This window comes from Onychomys torridus, chromosome 4 (assembly GCF_903995425.1).
Source record: "Onychomys torridus chromosome 4, mOncTor1.1, whole genome shotgun sequence".
NCBI classification, from domain to species: domain Eukaryota; kingdom Metazoa; phylum Chordata; class Mammalia; order Rodentia; family Cricetidae; genus Onychomys; species Onychomys torridus.
Genome location: NC_050446.1, coordinates 9,019,283 through 9,038,413, shown reverse-complemented (window position 1 = coordinate 9,038,413; position 19,131 = coordinate 9,019,283). Strand labels below are relative to the sequence as shown.

General features: G+C 45.0%; 1 protein-coding gene across 1 annotated transcript in view; it reads left to right on the top strand.

Annotated features, from left to right (window-relative positions):
- Window positions 1-6,023: 6,023 nt before the first annotated feature.
- Sptan1 (spectrin alpha, non-erythrocytic 1) overlaps window positions 6,024-19,131 on the top strand; it is an 87,244-nt gene continuing 74,136 nt past the window's right edge. Inside the window, exon 1 of the mRNA XM_036183326.1 lies at window positions 6,024-6,147. The gene's annotated coding sequence lies outside the window, so the exon portion shown is untranslated. The remainder of the gene's footprint in view (window positions 6,148-19,131) is intronic.

The window sequence follows — 19,131 nt, the reverse complement described above, 5'->3', positions numbered from 1 at the left end:
CTATGTTAGAGTTAAAACCTTTTTATTTAGACAATACCTAATAATTGTTCTTATTGTATATAGTTTTTTTTGTGTGTGTTGGAGCTAAAAACCTTTCCCTTTTTTTGGTTTTTCGAGACAGGGTTTCTCTGTGTAGCTTTGGAGGCTGGCCTGGAACTCTGTAGACCAGGCTGGCCTCGAACTCACAGAGATCCACCTGGCTCTGCCTTCCAAGTGCTGGGACTAAAGGCATGTGCCACCACCGCCACCTGGCATCCCTTCCTTTTTATGTAGACAAACAGGGCAGAGGGGGCATGTTGTAGAATATTTATTTGATCGCACTGTGACACTTGAGACTGTTAATAAAGTTAACAAATTGGGGATAGAGTAAGTGACTAGCTGAGCAGAATTAGCCAGAGAGATTTTGGAGGACCCAGGATATGATAAAGAGGCACAGGAAGTAGCAAGGGGCTTAGAAAGATTTGTGGGCCCTTTTGTTCTGGGAAGTTTGAAGAGATGGTCATCTGGTCATTCCTCCGAGGTTTCCTTTATCAGGTTTTTACCACAATATCTAACTACTGGTCTTTTACTAATATTAGAACAATTTAGATAAATGCTTCATTATATGGTCTCATGTAACAGCATGCATGTGGAGGTCAGTGGACAACTTTGTGAAGTCAGTTCTCTTTCTACTTTTACGTGGGTTAGGGATCGAACTTAAGTTGTGAGGCTTACATGACAAACTCCTTTACTAGCTGATTCATTTTACTAGCCTGAGAAAACCTTTGTTTTGGAATATTTGTTTGCACTGTATGAAGATGTGTCATTGTGATTGATTTAGTAAAGAGCTGAAAGGGCCATAGCTAGGCAGAAGAGCTAGGTGGGATTTCTGAGAAGACAGAAGGGGGGGAGGAATCTAAGCATGCAGATCACACCAGAGAGATGCTGTGAGTCTGAAGAAGTTGGACGTACAGTACAGAGCAGAGGTAACCGAGCATGTGGCAGAACCTAGATTAATAGAAACAAGTTCATTTGAATTATGTTCATAATTGAAATAAGTCTCTGTATTGTTATTTGGGGGATGGCAACCCAAAGACAGTCCAACAAGAAAGCTTGCTACATACCTTTTTTGTTGAGTTCTCTGTGTAACAGCCTTGGCTGTCCAGGAACTCACTGTGTAGACCAGGCTGGCCTCAAACTCAGAGATCTGCGTCCCAAGTGCTGAGATTAAATGCATGTGCTACCACACCCGGCAAGAATACCTGCCCCCCCCCCCCCACGGGGTTTCTCTGTAGCTTTGGAGGCTGTCCTGGAACTCGCTTTGTAGACCAGGCTGGCCTTGAACTCACAGAGATCCTCCTGCCTCTGTCTCCCTAGTGCTGGGATTACAGGCGTGCGCCACCACCGCCCAGCAAGAATACCTTTTATAGCAATTTAATATTCTTCCTTTGGATGTCGTGAGCAGTCTTGGCATTTGTCATTCGATGCTGGTTATCCTAATGCAGTCTCAAATGTGAACAAGGAAGGCCATTGGAAGGCTGGGCTTTTGATACCCACTGATGATAGTGTTGCCTCAGCAACCATGACTGCCAGCTGATGGATGGAGCTCCATACAGGCACATCAGATTCTTTGCCACAGAATGCTACAAGCTACATTCCCTTTTCAGCTCCAGTTCTCACTCATCTGCCTGCTTTCATTGCAGCTTGACCTTATTTCTTGAGCTGAGTGCCCAAATTTTTATGTCATTCGTTGTCCTGTATCTTAGTGCAGATTTGATGATGCTGAAAATTCCAGTAGGCTACAACCTCTGCACAGCTGTCATACAGAAGAATGGGATGGATCTGGGGGCTTCCCATCGGCCTGGGGAAAACATACACACACACACCCATCAGGAATTCTGTGATGACTGCAGTAACAATCAGGTTCAGACATCCCTAGGTGCCAGGACAGCATAAGCCACAGAGCTGCTCACATGTCTTGTCACACCTGACTAATTCTCCCTTTTCTCTACCATACTTTATGAAGTCACTGGATTTCCTGTGGATCTACAAAAAGCAGACAACAGCTGTGGGCTTCCAGCAATGTGATGCACTTGCAAAAATACCCATTGTAAAGGGGCTTACTGACAGTCCCTAGTGACAGCCAGGCTTCATTTATTAGATAATACCCATTTGGGGGCTGGAGAGATGGCTCAGTAGTTAAGAGCACTTGCTGCTCTTGCAGAGGACGCAGGTTTAGTTCCCAACACCCTAGAGGAGGGTCACAACAGTCTAACTCCAGTGTCAGAGGACTCAAAGTCCCTTTCTGGCCTCCAAGGGCACTAGGCATGCACATACTGCAGGCAAAACACTCATACACAGGAAATACTTTTTATTTTTTAAAGCAAGAGTTTGGGAAAACAAGTATACATGTGGACTGCTCTAAGGCAGATGACTGTTGATTGCAGAGTGGGAGTGAGCCTGAGCTTCACCTATTTGGGGACAGAGGCTACTGACTGACAGAACTCCAGCTAGTACTTTGCTTTCGAAGTAGGCAAACAGGTGGAAGGAGAAAAGCAGTAAGAAATATTGCCATGGGACAGCAAACTGAAGCAAGCTTCAAGGCTCTGGAAAGACTACTTAAATGGTCATTAGGCTAGTCTTTAGACAATGGAAAGCTCACATTGTCTTTTAAGGTTTAAGGTAGTGTATAAAACTAATTTTTGGAGCTGGAGAGATGGCTCAGAGGTTAAGAACACCAACTGCTCTTCCAGAGGTCCTGAGTTCAATTCCCAGCACCCACATGGTGGCTCCCAACCATCTGTAATGAGATCTGGCGCCCTCTTCTGGCCTGCAGGAACACATGCAGATAGAAGACTGTAAACATAATAAATAAATAAATCTTTAAAAAAAAAAAAAAGATTAGCAGGAGATCTGGGCATGATGGCACCTCCTCTGCAGTCACACTCAGGAAGCTGCAGCAGGAAAATTGTCAGGAGCTCTAGGACTGATGAGGCCACAGCATGAGACCCTATCTCAAACAACAAAAACAGCAACAGCGCATGCCACTAATCCCAGTACTCCAGGATGACTCAGCAGGTAAAGGTACATGCCACCAAGGTTGATCCCAGGGTCCACATGGCGGAAGAAGAACCAACTCCATCAAGCTGTCCTCTGACTTCCATACGTGTGCTATGGTACACAAATGGGAACACATGAATAAATGTAATAAAAAATTGATATGTTCACAAGTGCCTTGCCCAAATTGCCAGAACTTTCTCATCCTAGGTGGAAACTGGCCCCATGAAGCAATGGTCTTTCCCTCCAATTCTGTCTCCCCTCAGTCCCTGGCTACCAGTATTCTACACTGTCTCTCAGATCTGACAGTTGCAGGGTAGTGAGGTAAGCAGAATCATATAGCATTGGTCCTTCTGTGGCTGGCTCATTTCACACAGCATAATGCCCTCAAGTTTCACAGTCACTGTGTTTGGAAGACTTGTACGACTGGCTTGCCAGCATGTCATTACATCCACTTTGTCAGCATGGCTCTTCCCAATCAGCTTCTGTACAGGGAGGAAAATAACGCAAGCACTTGCTTTTGAACTTTGCACAGGGTGCAAAATAGGGGTAGAGAAAGTGGACAGGTGGCTTCCCACGGTCTCGATGGGTGAAACCTAACAATTAGCATATTCCCCAACCAACAACTGACCTTTAGAACAAAGGATCAGGGCTACATAGAGTGTAAATCTAGGGGGCTGTGGAAACTCGGAGAAGCTTCGATTCCCTTGGATTCACTGCTTGTAAGGAGGCCAGGAGAGGTTTGCTGAGAACATGGAGCTGAAGCAAGCTGTCACACTGCGTGCCTGCTTTATTTCTTCCCTCTGAAGTTCTATTATAAAACAGGCTTATTATCTGGAATATCCTCTCCCTGTCCCCACGCCTAATAAACTGTGAGGCACGTGCTGAAACTGGTGGGAGGAGGGAAGCAACAATAGAAGCCATGAAGAGCGACTTTTTGATGGCTCATTCTAGTACCAAATGAGCAGATGAGCGGGCGAGTCGGGCCCACGGTACTGCATCCTGGTCATTCTGCTGCTCGGAGAAAGGATCAGCACACAGTTTCCCAATCAGAAGACAGCTCTGGGTTCCTGATTTGTTTGGCATTTGGTAGGAGCAGTAGAACCCCTATTTCAGTCTGGGGCCAGGGTGATTAAATGCCCACAGCCCCAATCCCATCCCTTGCCACTGAAGCGTAAGGTCTTACAAATTTGGGGTAGTTACACTTGTATTAGCCATTTTGTACCCAAGGCTGACTATCTGATTTTAAATTTTGCTACTACTGGCTGAAGTGGTGGCTATTATGGTCACCATCAGCTGTTTTCAGAAATGCAGTGTAGCTCCTGCTATCCTGACACACACCTTTTAACCTCAGCACTCAGGAGAAAGAGGCAGGGGGATCTCTGAGTTCGAGACCAGCCTGGACAACAGCGTGATTTCCATGACAGCCAGAGCTACACAGGGAAACTGTCTAGAGGGAAAGAAACAAACCACAGTTCATGAAGCAGCTCCCCAACCTGTTTTCTCTGTAAAGAAGATTGCAGGAAATGCCTCCTTTCCTCAAGATTTGTGAAGCTGCTTATGGGATGTGGCTGCTCACTCAAGGAACTAGGAACTTTTCTTCACTATCATGCATACAGCCAGGGCAGCTTAGAAGTCATAATGGCGATCCTATGCTCGGGAGAAGCCAAACTGCAGAGGAACAGGAAGCTCAGGACTGGGCCTCACCCAAGTTCTGGAGCAATGCCCAGTGTCTTTGTAATTATTTAACGAGGAGGGCAGCTTGGTAACCAGGAGGCTGGTGTCTGGGAGAGCTGCAGAACTCCCAGACGGCTTGACTATGGAGGCACGAGCTGGGTGCTACTCCAATGGTTGCCATACAGCTGTCACCCAAGTGGAGGAAGGGAGAGAGCTTTTGCAGAAGGGGAGCCTGGCTCCAGAGTTTAGAGCCAGGCCCTGAAAGGGGGCTGTGCAGAACAGAAATTGCAGAAATCTTGTTTTCCTCCTCTTCTCAAAAGTCCAGCACCCACCTGCACAACTGCTTATGTTCAAATTTTAGCTTTTCTGATTGCTTCGTGTCTGACCAGGGGAGAGAGCTAGCCTCTGTGTCATCAGGGTGCTCATTTGTAAAATGGGGAAGGCAATCTCTACCTTGTAAAATTATTGCAAAGATTAAAAGCCCAAAGAGGTAACACACAGTGTCAGCTACACAGCAAAATTCAATTAATTGTGGGAAAGAAACCCTAATGACTTTTTTACCAACTAGGACGAATGCACCCTATTCTACTGACAACAGGAAGAAATACTGCTGAAGAATTCTCCAAATCCTGAAATAAAAGCCTTATGACACAAACCAATCTTGTTCTTTTCCTAATCAGGATTTGGTTTTTGGGCTTTTTTTCCCCCCTACCACCTCCTCAAGCACGGAGCCTCAAATCATCTGATTTTCTTGGCCCCAGCCCCTAACAGAACAGGCAGACTCGGGTCTCCCAGCGCCAAGCGTCCTCCTGAGAAAGTGGAGAGGAAGAGCCAACATTCCGGTGAGATCACCCGAAAGGGACAGGGCGTCTTTCCGGCCAGGGCAACAGCATCCCTAGCCAGACTGCAGCAACGGGCCCCGCCCGTCCCTTCGCCGCAGTGCCGGAAGGGCTCCCAGGGGCGGAGGGGCGCGGCGCAGAGTCTCTGCAGGGCGGACTGGGCGGGGCAGGATTGCAGGACCCACGCCGCGGCGGGCGGAGGCGGCGGCTGCTCCGCGCCGCGCCGCGCCCCGCACCCTTCGCGCGCGCCCCCGAGCCGAGCTCCCCTTGCTCCGCCGCCCTCGCGTTGTTTATCCCCACCCCCACTTCCCCGCACCGCTGCTGCCACGGCTCCTTCCGGACGCGCTCGGCCCTTTCCGTACGGCAGTCGAGCGGCGAGTCCCGCCCCTCGCGTCGCCAGCCCCGGAGCGTCCCTCGAGCTCGCGCTCGGCCGCCGCGGGGACGCGCGCGGTCGCCTATAAAAGCCCCAGTGCGCGCGCGCCGCCGCCACTATCCGCTGCGGAGCGAACGGCGTGAGGCGGAGGCCGCGGCGGTGCATCTTTTTCCCTCAGCAGCCCTCAGCGCGGCGACCCACGCCCCTCACCCCCGGGAGCCGGTGAGAAAGGGCGGTGGGAGGGGAGGGAAGGGCTGAGGGCAGCCGAGCACCGGAGCGGTGCGGACAGGTGAGCCGTGGGGCCTCACGGGCGGCTCCGTGGGCCGCCGCCGCCGCCGCCTTTGTGGCGCGTGGGTTGCCGGGGGCGGCGACCTGGAATGTCACGGGCTGGGGCAGGCGCGCGAGGGCCCCTCCCTGTGCCCTCCACCCCACCCGTCGCGGCAGGTGGTGGGGGTGATCCTCAGCAGCACCCACCCGCGAGCGCCCCCCGCACCGCCCCGGCGGTGCCCGCAGCGCTTGCAGGAGGGCGAGCCTAGCGTCGGCAGTGAAGGGCTCTCTGACCTTAATTTCATCCTGTGATGCGGGCGGCCCCGGGCCCTCCAGCCGCAGGAAGGTCTCCTTTTTCTTTCCTGTAATAAATGTCTTTTCTCCCCAGTGCTGACCTGCTCCTGTGCAGTAGTTAGATGCGGCGCCGCTTCGTAGGAGATCCAAAGCCAATAATAACTTAATAGATTACTGCTCTTTTCTTTCTTTTTATGTGAGACTGCATTTGTTTGTTTGTTTGTATTTAAGTCGAAGTTAATTTTTTTTTTTTTTGTCAGCGTGCCAGTGTGGAGTGATAGAGCAATCTTTTGTCTGAAGCTGCCCTTGCAAATTTGATGAGATGCTTCTCAATGAAAAATTTTATTTTAAAAGCCTCTCAGGTACTGGAATTACATATGTATATAAAACAAGGGAGCTTCCGCGTAAGTAAGGTTCGATGTGTTTAAAATGAACAGCCCAGAAATCTGGGTGAGATAATTTTTAGCTGTTACACTCTACAGAATCCTTTTGACAATTCCCCCATACCCCAACCCAATCTCTCCAAGCTCTTACTATGTAGCCCAGGCTGGTCTCAAACTCAGTTTTTCCTGCCTCCCATATAATCAGATATATATATATATATATATATATATATATATATATATATATATATATATCTCCAAAATGTTTTAAGGCATTTCTTTTCCCTTGGTATTTTCTAAAAGCTAATCATCACATCTGTCAAGAAATACGAAGTATTTTCATAATGCGTTAAGAAATTGCGTTGTCATAGCAATTGGACTTAAGTAAAACAGAATGTATCAAAGATGGCAGGGTGGGGGTGTCTTGCAGCCAGGAAACGGGAGTTTAAGAATAGCATCAGCAACAGTGAGTTGCATGAAGCTATTGAGCCAAGGATCCCACTCATACTAAATGTCTTAGATTTTAAAGGTCAAATTGAAGTCAAAGTTGGGAAAAATGTGCTCCAGTGAGGTCCCCTGCAGGAAATTAACAATAAGCCTTTTTTAGTAACTGGGCCATTAATTTCTCAAAGGGACCCTCAAAGTGTGTTGACTGTTACCCAGGGACCTAGGTAGAAAGAATGGAATTCATGCTTTGCCTTACATCAGACAAGTGTGAAACAGTTCTTAGGGCGAACCCATGCCTAGGGACTTACTTTAGATATGCACTCCCACTCCCTACTTTTTGAGACAAGGTCTTGATACGTAGCTTTTTCTGGGGCTGTGTAATTGGTTGTAGCTGGTCTTGAACTCACTATATTCCTGCCAACAAGCCTGGCTGCCACCAGCCTTGGCTTTTAGCCCTCTTAAAGAAAAGAGGCCTTGCTATGTTGTCTCAAACTCCTGGGCTCAGACTTACACAATGCTTCACCCTTGGCTTCCTAAGTAGCTCAGCTTATGGCAGGCAGGAGCTGCTGGTAGCCAGCTATTTTCTTGATAGCGTGTTTGGCTTGGCTGTATGCTTTGTAATAATCTAATACTTAAAGAAATCTGATGTCAAGTGATCTAATGAACCAGGTTTAAGTGGGGAGAGCCATATTAAATGTATGTTTTAGTTCCCTGGATTAGAATTTTGTATTATTTTTCTTCTTGGCTTTCATCTCAAAGGGTGGGGCCTCTGCGGATATTGAGAAATGGCTCTTAGGAGTAGCTCCCCCCCCCATCCTCTCTATGGAACATGTGAAGGACAGAGAGTCTGAGGGCAGCCTCCTTTTATAATCAGTCCTTCCTGGCTATTGGAGAACTCCACTCTATGCATCTAGGTCGGCTGCAGCTCATCAACTGTGGCCTTACAGAGGAATGCAGTGATATGAGGCAAATGCTGACTCCAGGAATGCAGAGGTCCACATAGCTGATCACTTAGAGCCAGCTGACTGGAACAGCTGTGCAGTGAACCATCTCTTTTGCACATGCTGCTTACACTAGTTTTTAATAGGAAATAATAGTGTTTTATAACAGAATTGCACCAACAAATGACTTAATGCTTTTACTTAATTACTTTTACTATGCAATTCCTAAAATCCTTGAGATTCCTATTTCATCAGACTGTAGATGGGAAGAGGCCATATTTATTTTTAAAAGAACATTCAGTATTAAAAACATTTGGGGGCTAGGCAGTGGTGGTGCACACCTTTATTCCAGCACTCAAGAGGCAGAGGCAGGTGAATCTGTCTGAGTTCAAAACCAGCCTGGACTAAATAGTGAGTTCCAGTACAGACAGACAAGGAAACCTTGTCTTGGAAAACCAAGAAAATAAATCAATGCTTGGGCAAACTGAGGCCTGAAAGAGCATGTGACTTGGCCAAGGCAGCACATTTAGGTAATGATAATTGTCAAAACATAGCAGCCTTGGTTCGCTTACTACATTTCACATTCCTAGTGGGATATGGATACCGGGGAAATCTTTGCTATTAAATTTTCGCCTGTTTTCATGTGTTTTCACAGATCTGTTCCCTTCACTTTGAAATGATTCTATCCCACTTGCCCTTAGAAGTGTTGTCTTGCTTTCCCCTCCCTCTTTAGACTCCACATTCCTCCATCATGTTGTCATCGTTTCGTAAACACAGAGTCCAGGTATTTGACTAGCATGCAGAAAATGTGTTGCCTTTTGGGGTTTTTTGCCTGGCTTGCAGTGAAGACATTTTGGTGTCTAAGGATGAATGATCCAAAGAGGGAGAAGCCCTTCCTGCATGACCTTTCTGTTAAGTAGAAAGGTTGGTGACAGTCTGGTTGGGATTTCTGGTTTCATGACTGGAAGTGCAGTATGTTTACTCTAAAATGTCCAAAGCCTACTGTTCTCTACCTTTCTGATTCTCTTATAAGGCATGGATGTTTTAATTTCTTATTGCTATCCTTGTGTTTGCATGTAATGTTTGCTGATTTTTAGTTGATGGCTGCTTGGTTCCTAAGAACCAAGGGGGTATTTCACTTTAGATATTTAGAAAAATTACCTGAAAACATGTAGTATAAATAGTGTTTTCAGTTTGACAAGTGCTGTAACCTGGATTTGTCCCCTTTCCCATTGACTTAGCTCTACCATAATCCCTGTGATGAAATGGCACTAACAGATTCTTTCTTCAAAACCAACACTCTGGCCAGGTGTGGTTGCACACACCTTTAATCCCAGCACTTGGGAGGCAGAGGCAGGCACCTGAGTTAGAAGATAGCCAGGGCTTCAGAAAAACTGTCTTGAAAAACCAGAAAACACACACACACACACACCCCACTCTGTATGTTTTATGTGCAGTGTTTCAGTGTTTGCTTAAATTGAGCCTTTTTCAAAAAAGGAAAAAAAAAAAAACTGCTTTTAAAATGATCTTGATATCCTTAAATGAGAGTTAAAAATTACAGGCTTTTCTAGTGATAAATCTAAGGCAGGCCCTTTTTATAAACGAAACTAGTTAATTATCTAAGGCTTACAACTTTTTCCTGTCTTGAATCTTGATATATTGCACTTAAACCTTTTCATCTGAATTTTGCAGGTTGAAAGGTAAGTAGCAGCAAGATAGTATGTGGGGAGCATCAGAAGTAAGTTACCCAGCATCGCTCTGAATTTCTGGGTTTTGATGCAATGCAGTATGAATCTCTTGCTTTCTTGAAGCTAAGTCCTGCTCACCTCTGCAGAATTGTGCTAACAAGTGAAACGGAATTAATCCATTTGAAGGCTGACATGCAGAGCCACAGTCTTGACTGGAATGTTGTTAAAGCAAAAGGATTGCCAAAATCTTGTTTATGTACTATTTACTGCTCTGCTTACCTTCCTGTCTGCTACTAAAACCTGTAGCTAAGCTGGTTTGCGTTGATTTGTTTGATCTGAGAATCAACTAGTACACAGTTTCATGGGCGCTAACCAATTCTTCGGCAGTTTGTTCTCAGGCAAGCCGGCCGTTTCACATCTGTGGATGTAGTCAGTCCTCTTGCTGTACAAGTCTGAGAGTCACTATATGCTGGCCTCATAAACCATGGAGAAAAGTACTGTCAGTTCTGCACATTTGGGCTCTGACTAAGCAACAAAGCCCAAACTGATGAATGGTTTCTGTGACCTTTGCCTTGGGCGATGTTTACGAATTTTTCCATAGAGCCAACTGATCCATTTTTCCTGTGAGTCCCTAAAATGACTTTCTTGCAAAACAGAACAGCTGGTGTCCAGCCTGAAAATCAACATTCATTTTTTAGCATTCCAAGTCCTCTGGCCTTCAGGACATTCAGCATGCTTCAGTGGCTTTAAACCCAAGCAAAAGGAAAGACTCCTTTCATATTTACTTTAATTTTTCTTTTTGACTGAATTGTTCTACTCTGAAACGTGGGTAAGGCTGTCCTAAATCACTCACACACAGGTGCCAGATGTGTGGCGTCCAAAGCATTTGACCTTTGGTTTGAAAATGTTTTCATTCAGTCTTGTTACTTAACACAGTTTGATTCCTACCCACTGTCTCTCCATGCTCCCACTGTAGATATACAGTGGCATGTAACTGCTTATAGATTAAGTAAAGGCATTTTAAAATTCCCCAAGTACCAAGAAGGGTCTCAAACAGCTGTTTCTTGGCATTTGGCTGTCCTGGCAACAAAGATACTCATGTAAGTCTACTTAGGAATCCAGTTCAGTACAAAATTATGTTATGCATGAGGTGACATTCTTTGGCTTGCCATATCTTTGGAAATTTATTTAGAAAACTTTAGTTAGAAATTTCTAGTTGCCTTTAGAATCAGCTAGATCTGGGGCTGGAGATACGACTCAGTGGTTAAGAGTAATGGCTGTTTTTCCAGAGGAACTAAGCTCATACCTGTCTGTAACTCCAGTTCCAGGGTTTCTGACACCCTCACACAGACACACATGCAGGCAAACACCAATGAACATAGAATAAAAATAAATTTAAAAAAAAGAAAAGAACCAACTAGATCTGGCAGTATTGCAAGAGTGCTGACAAGTCCTTTTTGTTTATTACAATAAAGGGCAGAGCTGTAATTCTTGTTTGATCCCCTGAGATCAACTCACATACCTTGCTGAAGGACGAAGCTATTGTTTTAACTGCTGCCTTACAGTATTTATGAAAAGCCCACATCTCCTGTCTTTTTTAACATTTGTAAAAATTGAACTTTTCTTAAAAGTTACCTTAAATGTAACAGTGGTTTTTTGGTTTTTTTTTGTTGTTGTTGTTGTTGTTGTTGTTTGAGACAGGGTTTCTCTGTAGCCCTAGCTGTCCTGGAACTCAATCTATAGACCAGGCTGGCCTCAAACTCAGAGATATGCCTGCCTCTGCCTCCCAAGTGCTGGGATTAAAGGTGCCATCATACCCAGCTAAATAGAACACTATCCTTAAATGTACAGAGAATACATTTAACACTAATTTCCCCTCATTTATTCTCTGTGTACATGGACCTGATTGACAAAAATCAGAATTGATTGGCAGCATGGAGATAATCTGTCAGTTGGTTGACGCTGAGGCACTCCTCCATTGTGGTTTTAGGCAGTTAGTACCACAGACAGATAGGCTGGTAAGTGTGTAGATTGTTTTCTGATGGCACGTTTCCCAGATTCTTCCTTCCCAGTGATTTAAAGCTGTTAATCTCGTTAGGCTAAGTACAGCCTGGAACATTCTCTGGAGTATGCCTTATCAGAAGGCTGCATATTGCCAGGGCAGGGTGGGGTTCTTTCAGTATGCAGCTTTAGTCATGGAAGGAATGTGGTACACACAGGCAGGGTCCCAGAAATTCCAATAACTTTGATATAATTTTGGGTGAGAGATTGTACATCTTTGGGTAACAGTTCTTGATTGTATTTATGAAAATTTCTTTTTTTCATGTTGTCTGTAAATGTTCCTTTTAGGAGTGAAAAGAAAATGGAGTTCTTGCAGCTAAGTAACATCTATCAGGTTAAGAGAATAATAATCTCCTGTAAGCCTACAAATAAAAAAATCTACAGTGGGAGCGAGGTGGTGTCCAACTCTGCAGAGAGAGCCGGTTGTGCTTGGCAGAGGTCCCACCTTCTGACGTCAGCTGATCTGCTGCAGGAAAGAAAAGTCCATTATTGCCTGACCAAAGTACTTGGTATAGAAGTGACTCTTTCTACTTCATTGGGTCCACAAAGAAAGCATTTTAGGTTGGTTAACTTCAGTGGGTCCTCTCTGGATGGTCTCCCTGCTTTGGTAGGAGCAGTTTGCTAATAGCAGGCTGAACTCATACAGAGAGACTCTTCAGTATTATGATGGAGATTGTCCATCAGACAGGGTTGCTCCCTGATGTGTTCCCCACTCCACCTCCACACTGGAGCTTGAACGTAGGGCCTTGCACATACCAGGCAAGTCCTCTACCAGTGAGAGCTGCCTCTCCCTAGAATCCCCACCCCTATAATTTTTGAGACAGGATCTCAACAAATTGGCTCAGGCTAGCCTTGAATTCTCTGAGATCCTCTGGAGTAGCTGGGTTTGTAGTTCTGAGGCATAAAGCTCAGCTCCTAATGTGATTTCTTAGAGATTTCTCTGCAGCTAAAGGAGTTTTAAAATGTGAACCCTGTAATAGGAAACAGGACAGGCACCATATACTTCAGGTTACAGCTCTACCTTCCCTAGGGGAAAAAATTGTTACAAGAAAATTTTGTAAGCAGGCAAATGAAATACATCATTTCTGATGGTTTTCCTTCCTTTTGTGTTTTTTGATACAGCTGTCTGTCCTGGAACTCACTCTGTAGACCAGGCTGTTCTTGAACTGCCTGCCTCTGCCTCCCGAGAGCTAGGATTAAAGGCATGTACCACTACTGCCTGGCTCGCTCCTTCCTTCCTTCCTCCCTCCCTCCCTCCCTCCCTCCCTCCCTTCCTTCCTTCCTTCCTTCCTTCCTTCCTTCCCTGTTTCCTGTGGATAAGAACAAGGACAATGTATAAATAAATCATCCTTTTGGTTTGGTTTTGTTTGTTTGATGGGGGTCTCACTGGATATGGATAGCCCAGGTTGGCCTCCACCTGGAAACATCCTATCTCAGACTCCCTAGTGAGATTAGAGGCATGTGCCAACAACTTAGCTAGCTATTAATTTTAAGGACTTTTGAAGTCTATTTTAATAATTGATGATAGTTTTTTCAGTCCTGCCTACCTACCAGAGGTTTGGAGCTGTGCCTCGCTGACTTGTTTGCCTGAAGTCAGCCTGTGCTATTGAAGAGAGCAGCTGCTTCCTCAGGGAATATTCTGTGAAGCCCATCTGAGATTGGTAATCTGGATTGACTAGGGAGATGCCTAGTTGTGTATCTTAAATCAGCATATTGTTTTGTCATTCTTGTCACCAACCTAACATTTGCCAGAGTAGAATTCCAGTTTTTACAATATGTAGAGAGAGAACCATTATCCAACCCTCCTCACTCCTTGCAAATGAATTTGTGTATTTGTTTGGTCATTTAGTTAACAAGCATATTTATTTATATGTATATCTATTTTGAGACCTGGTCTCATCATGTAGATCTGGCTGGCCTAGAGCTTGCTATATATATAGACTAGGCCTTAAATTTTGAGATCCTCCTGCCTCTGCCTCCCAAGTGTTGGGATTAAAGTCATAGTCCACCACACCTGGCTTAAAGTTTTATTATTAAAATAAAACAATCATTTTTAAAATTTTATTTATTTATTTATTTGTCGAGACAGGGTTTCTTCGGGTAGCCTTAGCTGTCCTGGAACTAGCTCTGTAGACCAGGCTGGTCTTTAACTCAGTGATCTATCTACCTGCTTCTGCCTCCCAATTGCTGGGATTATGCGCTACCAGTGTCCGGCTTCTTATCACTTTAAATGTTTAGGAGCAATATTACCGTACCAAGAGAGTCATTAAACGGCAGCACAAGCCGATTTTAAGAACTTGAAAAGGTAAGGGTAATGCCCACAGGCATTTGTCCAAATTCTGAGAAGTGGTGTCAGACTTAAGGATTTATGTGGTGACTAGAAGGCTGCCTTACCACCCACATTTACAGCTTACCTCCTCAGTTTAGGAACTGAAAAGAAAAGTTAGATAGTCAAGCAAAAGGAAATGATTCCTGGCTGACAATCCAGGTTGGATCCCCAAATTTTCCACTGAAGATGAGTTTTTCCTTCCCAGTGTTATCTGGATTCCTCTCCCCCATGAACTGCTATCATTTCTACCCTCTTTTTGTAGAGAGGAGTCTAAGCTCTCTTTTAGAAGAGCACACTACTCCAAGAATACTGTTCTTTACTACATACACAGACACTGGTTCCAGTCATGCTCTGAATCATAGTTGACTTCTCTAGGAGATCTAGAGTCTCTTAAGTCTGGACAAGCCGAGCTTCCTCTTACTCTGCTCCTGCAGGTGAAGCCTTCTGACCAAGTAGAGTTCCTACTCACCTGGATGGTTTCAGACACAAAATGCCCTTCTGAGATCATCAGACACAGTAAATGCCCCATGCCTGTAAATATTTCCTGTTGCCACAAGCAGGCTAAAGGAAATCAGGTAGTACTCTGTTGACAGACCAGCCTGTTCCTAAATGCATCTCACAGCTTGGCCTTGCAGCTCATCTACCTAAAGTGTTTCTATAATTTTGGTATGGAGCAGTGTACAGACAAATCATCCAGACCAGGATTCCACACAGAAAAGTACAAGGAGCCCTCTCCGCATTGATAGTTCTTCCTGCTGCAGTTCACAGACCAGAGGGAAGCCAGACACGGGCTGAATGAACGTGCTTAACACCCCTTCTACCAGAGTAAGGGTTTCGGATGTTGGGTGTCTCTGACTAATCAGGAGGAAGTAGGAGGAAATGTTTTGCACATCTGCAGGTGTGGCTGCAACAGGGCAGGGAGCAGGACTGGAGTTGACTCATTTCAGTGTATCTTGAGGTGTGTGTAGGACATACCTGGGAAAGAAGGGATGGAGCATTGTAGGCAAAAGGATCATGTACAGGCCAGACATGTCTAATCCCAGGCAAGAGGACCAGATGTTAAGCATCATCTTCAGCTACATACGGAGTTCAAAGAAAAAAGTGTACAAATGGCTTGGAGTTTATTATAGAGAAGCATGCTTTAGAAAAGGACTTACTTTATGATTGGGGAGGTGGCTGAGAAGCTAAAGCACTTGATATGAAGTCCAGGCACAGCAGCGGCTTCTGTGGCTCAGATGGGGGTGGAAGGGGAGCTCTTTGAACAGCCAGGCCAAATCAGTAAGCTCCAGGTTCAGTGAAGAGACTGTGGCAGGAAATAAGGTAGGGGCTGGAGAGGTGGTGGTAAGAGCTGTGATACAGAAAAGCCTGCCCTAAACACTTTCCTCCTCTGCCCACCACCATCCCACATTAATAATAGTATTTAAAAATTGTTATGACACATACATATTCGTGTGTTCAGGGGGCTTGTGCCACTATGTATGGGAAGGTCAGCAGACAATTTGTGAGAGTGGGTTTCTCCTTGCAGGATAGGAATCTTTAGAACCAGCTCTGATCATCAAGCTTGGCAGCAAGTGCCTTTATCAGCAGAGCCCTCTTCCATGCTGTAGTTCTTAAAAAGATAGAGGAAAGTGTCTGGCAAACTCGTGCACTTGCAGGTGTGCACACGCTCGCTCGCACGCACCCACACACCCTTAGAGATGGTGGCTCAGTGGTGGGTTGCTTGCTTAGCGTTCAAGAAGCCCTGCGTTAGATGCCCAGTACCACTGAAAATAAGGGACGGGGAGAAGATTGGGAAATTAGACAGCCAAAACAAGTAGTTCCATAGAATATAATTTGAAAGACAAGATGCCTCAGTTAAAATCACTTCAGGTCTTCCTAGGGAAGAGAATTATCTTTATTAGAATATTGTCCAGGCTGGAGAGATGGCTCAGAGGTTAAGAGTGCCGACTACTCTTCCAAAGGTCCTGAGTTCAGTTCCTCGCACCCACATGGTGGCTCACAATCATCTGTAATGAGATCTAGCAACCTCTTCTGTGTACATAATAAATAAATAAATAAATCCTTAAAAATATTGTCCTCAATGCTGATCATGTGCACACAGCACAAGCTGAACTGTTCTTTCCTATGGGTTTCCATCCCACTCAACAGGACAAGGGGCAAAGCTCCTAGGTGTTTCTGGTAACAAGGTTTTTTGTTTTATTTTCTTTATTTATTTTTTTAAGGTTTAACTACTTTATATACATGGGTGTTTTGTCTGTATGTACATTTGCACACCAAAAGAGAGCATTGGATCCCATGGGACTATAAATATAGAAGGCTGTGAGCCACCATGTGGTTTCTGGGAACTGAACTCAAGACCTCTGGAAGAACAGCTATTGCTCTTAACCACTGAGCTATGCCTCCATCCCCGTAGTTTTTAGACCTTCTACATGGTTCATGGAACAGTAACTGGAAGGGACCTTGGTGCTCATCTACTCTGCTTACCATACTTAGAATCCCCTTTCTTGACTATACTTTGTTTTGAAAGTCTCACTCTACCCTAGGTATGGGCCTAGTATCTGATATAGACCAGACTGGCTTTGAACTTGTGTCAGTCATTCTGTATCTGCCTCCTGAGCACTTGGATTTCAAGCATGAGCCACTATTGCTATCACAAACTGTGATTTTATTTTATTTTTTATTTATTTATTTTTGGTTTTTCGAGACAGTTTCTCTGTAGCTTTGGTGCCTGCCCTAGATCTCGTTCTGTAGATCCACCTGGCTCTGCCTCCCGAGTGCTAGGATTACAGGCGTGCACCACCACCACCTGGCCCATGATTTTGTGTGTGTGTGCGTGTGCGTGTGTGTGTGTGTGTGTATGTGTGTGTGTGTGTGTGAGAGAGAGAGAGAGAGTGTGTGAGTGTATGTTGGGGCATGTGGAGGTCAGAGGACAACTATATGGAATGGATTCTCTTCTATATCTCTACTACATGGATTCTAGCCATCATCAAGCTGAGATTGCCAGTGGGTACACTGAGCCATCTCACAGGTCCTTTTTTTAAAAATATGTATACCACATGTTTATGCCTGATGACCATGAAGTCAGAGGAAGGTATTGGATCCCCTGGAACTGGAGTTACAGGCAGTTGTGAGCTGCCATGTGGGTGCTGGGACCTGAACCTTCATTCCCTGGAATGGCAGCCAGTACTCTTCACCTTTGAGCCATCTCTCCAAATCAAGAATTCTTGTTTGTGTTTCAGAACATCTTACTATATAATTCAGGCTGGCCTGGAAGTCTCCATTCTCTTGTCTCAGCCTACTCAAAGAAATTCTGTTGGTGGTGGTAAGAATCAGTTTATTGATGGGTATGTGCAAGGTTACCTGTCATTCTTAGCCACTCTAAGCATACTAGGAAAGGCAGCTTGTGTACAGGGTCATGTATTGCTGAATTTAGACTTTTAGAACCTTTTTGTCATTAATTTACATTTGTTTTTCTGTGTTTTTGTTTGTTTTGGTTTTTTTGGTTGTGTTGGTAGAATTTCCTACAGTTGTTTTTCTGGTGTTTTCCCTGTTGTTTTGGTTTTGGTTTTTATTTGTATCAGTGTTCTCTTTATGTTGTTCTTACAGATTTGTGTGGTTGGTTGAACTCAGACGGTTTTGTGCTCTTAACTGCTGAGCCATCTCTCCAGCCTGATTTTTGTTTTTTTAAGACAGGGTTTCGGGGCTGGAGAGATGGCTCAGAGGCAAAGTGTGCTGCTGCTCTTCAAAGGTCCTGAGTTCAATTCCCAGCAACCACATGATGGCTCACAACCATCTATAATGAGATCTGGTGCCCTCTTCTGGCGTGCAGGTCTGCATGCAGATAGAACACTGTGTACATAACAAATAAATAAATCATAAATCTTTAAAAAAAAAAAACCAAAAACAAAACAGGGTTTCTCCGTGTAGTTTTGGTGCCTGTCCTGGATCTCTCTCTGTAGACCAGGCTGGCTTCGAACTCACAGAGATCCGCCTGGCTCTGCCTCCCCAGTGCTGGGATTAAAGGTGTGTGCTACCATGCCGGGCTTCTATGTTTCTTAAATTGATTGGAGGATAAAAATGGTTTCTTTTTCTCTTTGGTGCTGGGGATGGAACTGATGGCCTACTGTATGCTAGGCAGCTGATGTGCTGTTCTGTATTCCTACTCTGGTTTGATAAGATTTAAGTAGCATAATCATTGTTTCTCACATAATAGGCCAACTTCTCTTCTTGACATTAAATTTGGCAAAATTGCTTAGAAAACTGCATGTTTAGCATTAGGGTTTAGTGCTACAAGGGAAACCCCACTATCTGTTACCCTAGCCTTGGTAGTTTCTGGAAACTGGTGCTGAACCTACACAGCCTCCCTACTTTTCAAAGCCACTGATAGAAGTAGAGGAAGCTGAGCCAGGCAGGCCTGATGGCCCAGGTTTGTGATTCCCACCTGTGGAACACTGAAGCAGGAAGAGCTCAGGTTCAAAACCAGTCTGGGAAACCTAACGAGATGTGGTCCCAATAAAATGAAAAAGGCTGGAGGTTCGCTGTTGAACAGTGCTGCCCTCACATAATGAGGTGCTGAGTTAAATACCTGGTGTACGCACTTATACATACTCCTGTACCTGTATGTGCAGTGTTCATACGGCTCCCTCCCCCAATATACCATGAATGATTTTCATTCAGATGACAAGACCTGTCGCTGTCACTGTCTAGCCTGATAGCCTGAGGACTTGCACAGCTGACATTTCAGAGTAACTGAGAATTCAGCTGCTTCATCTAGGTAAAGTCATCCTTTCATTGAC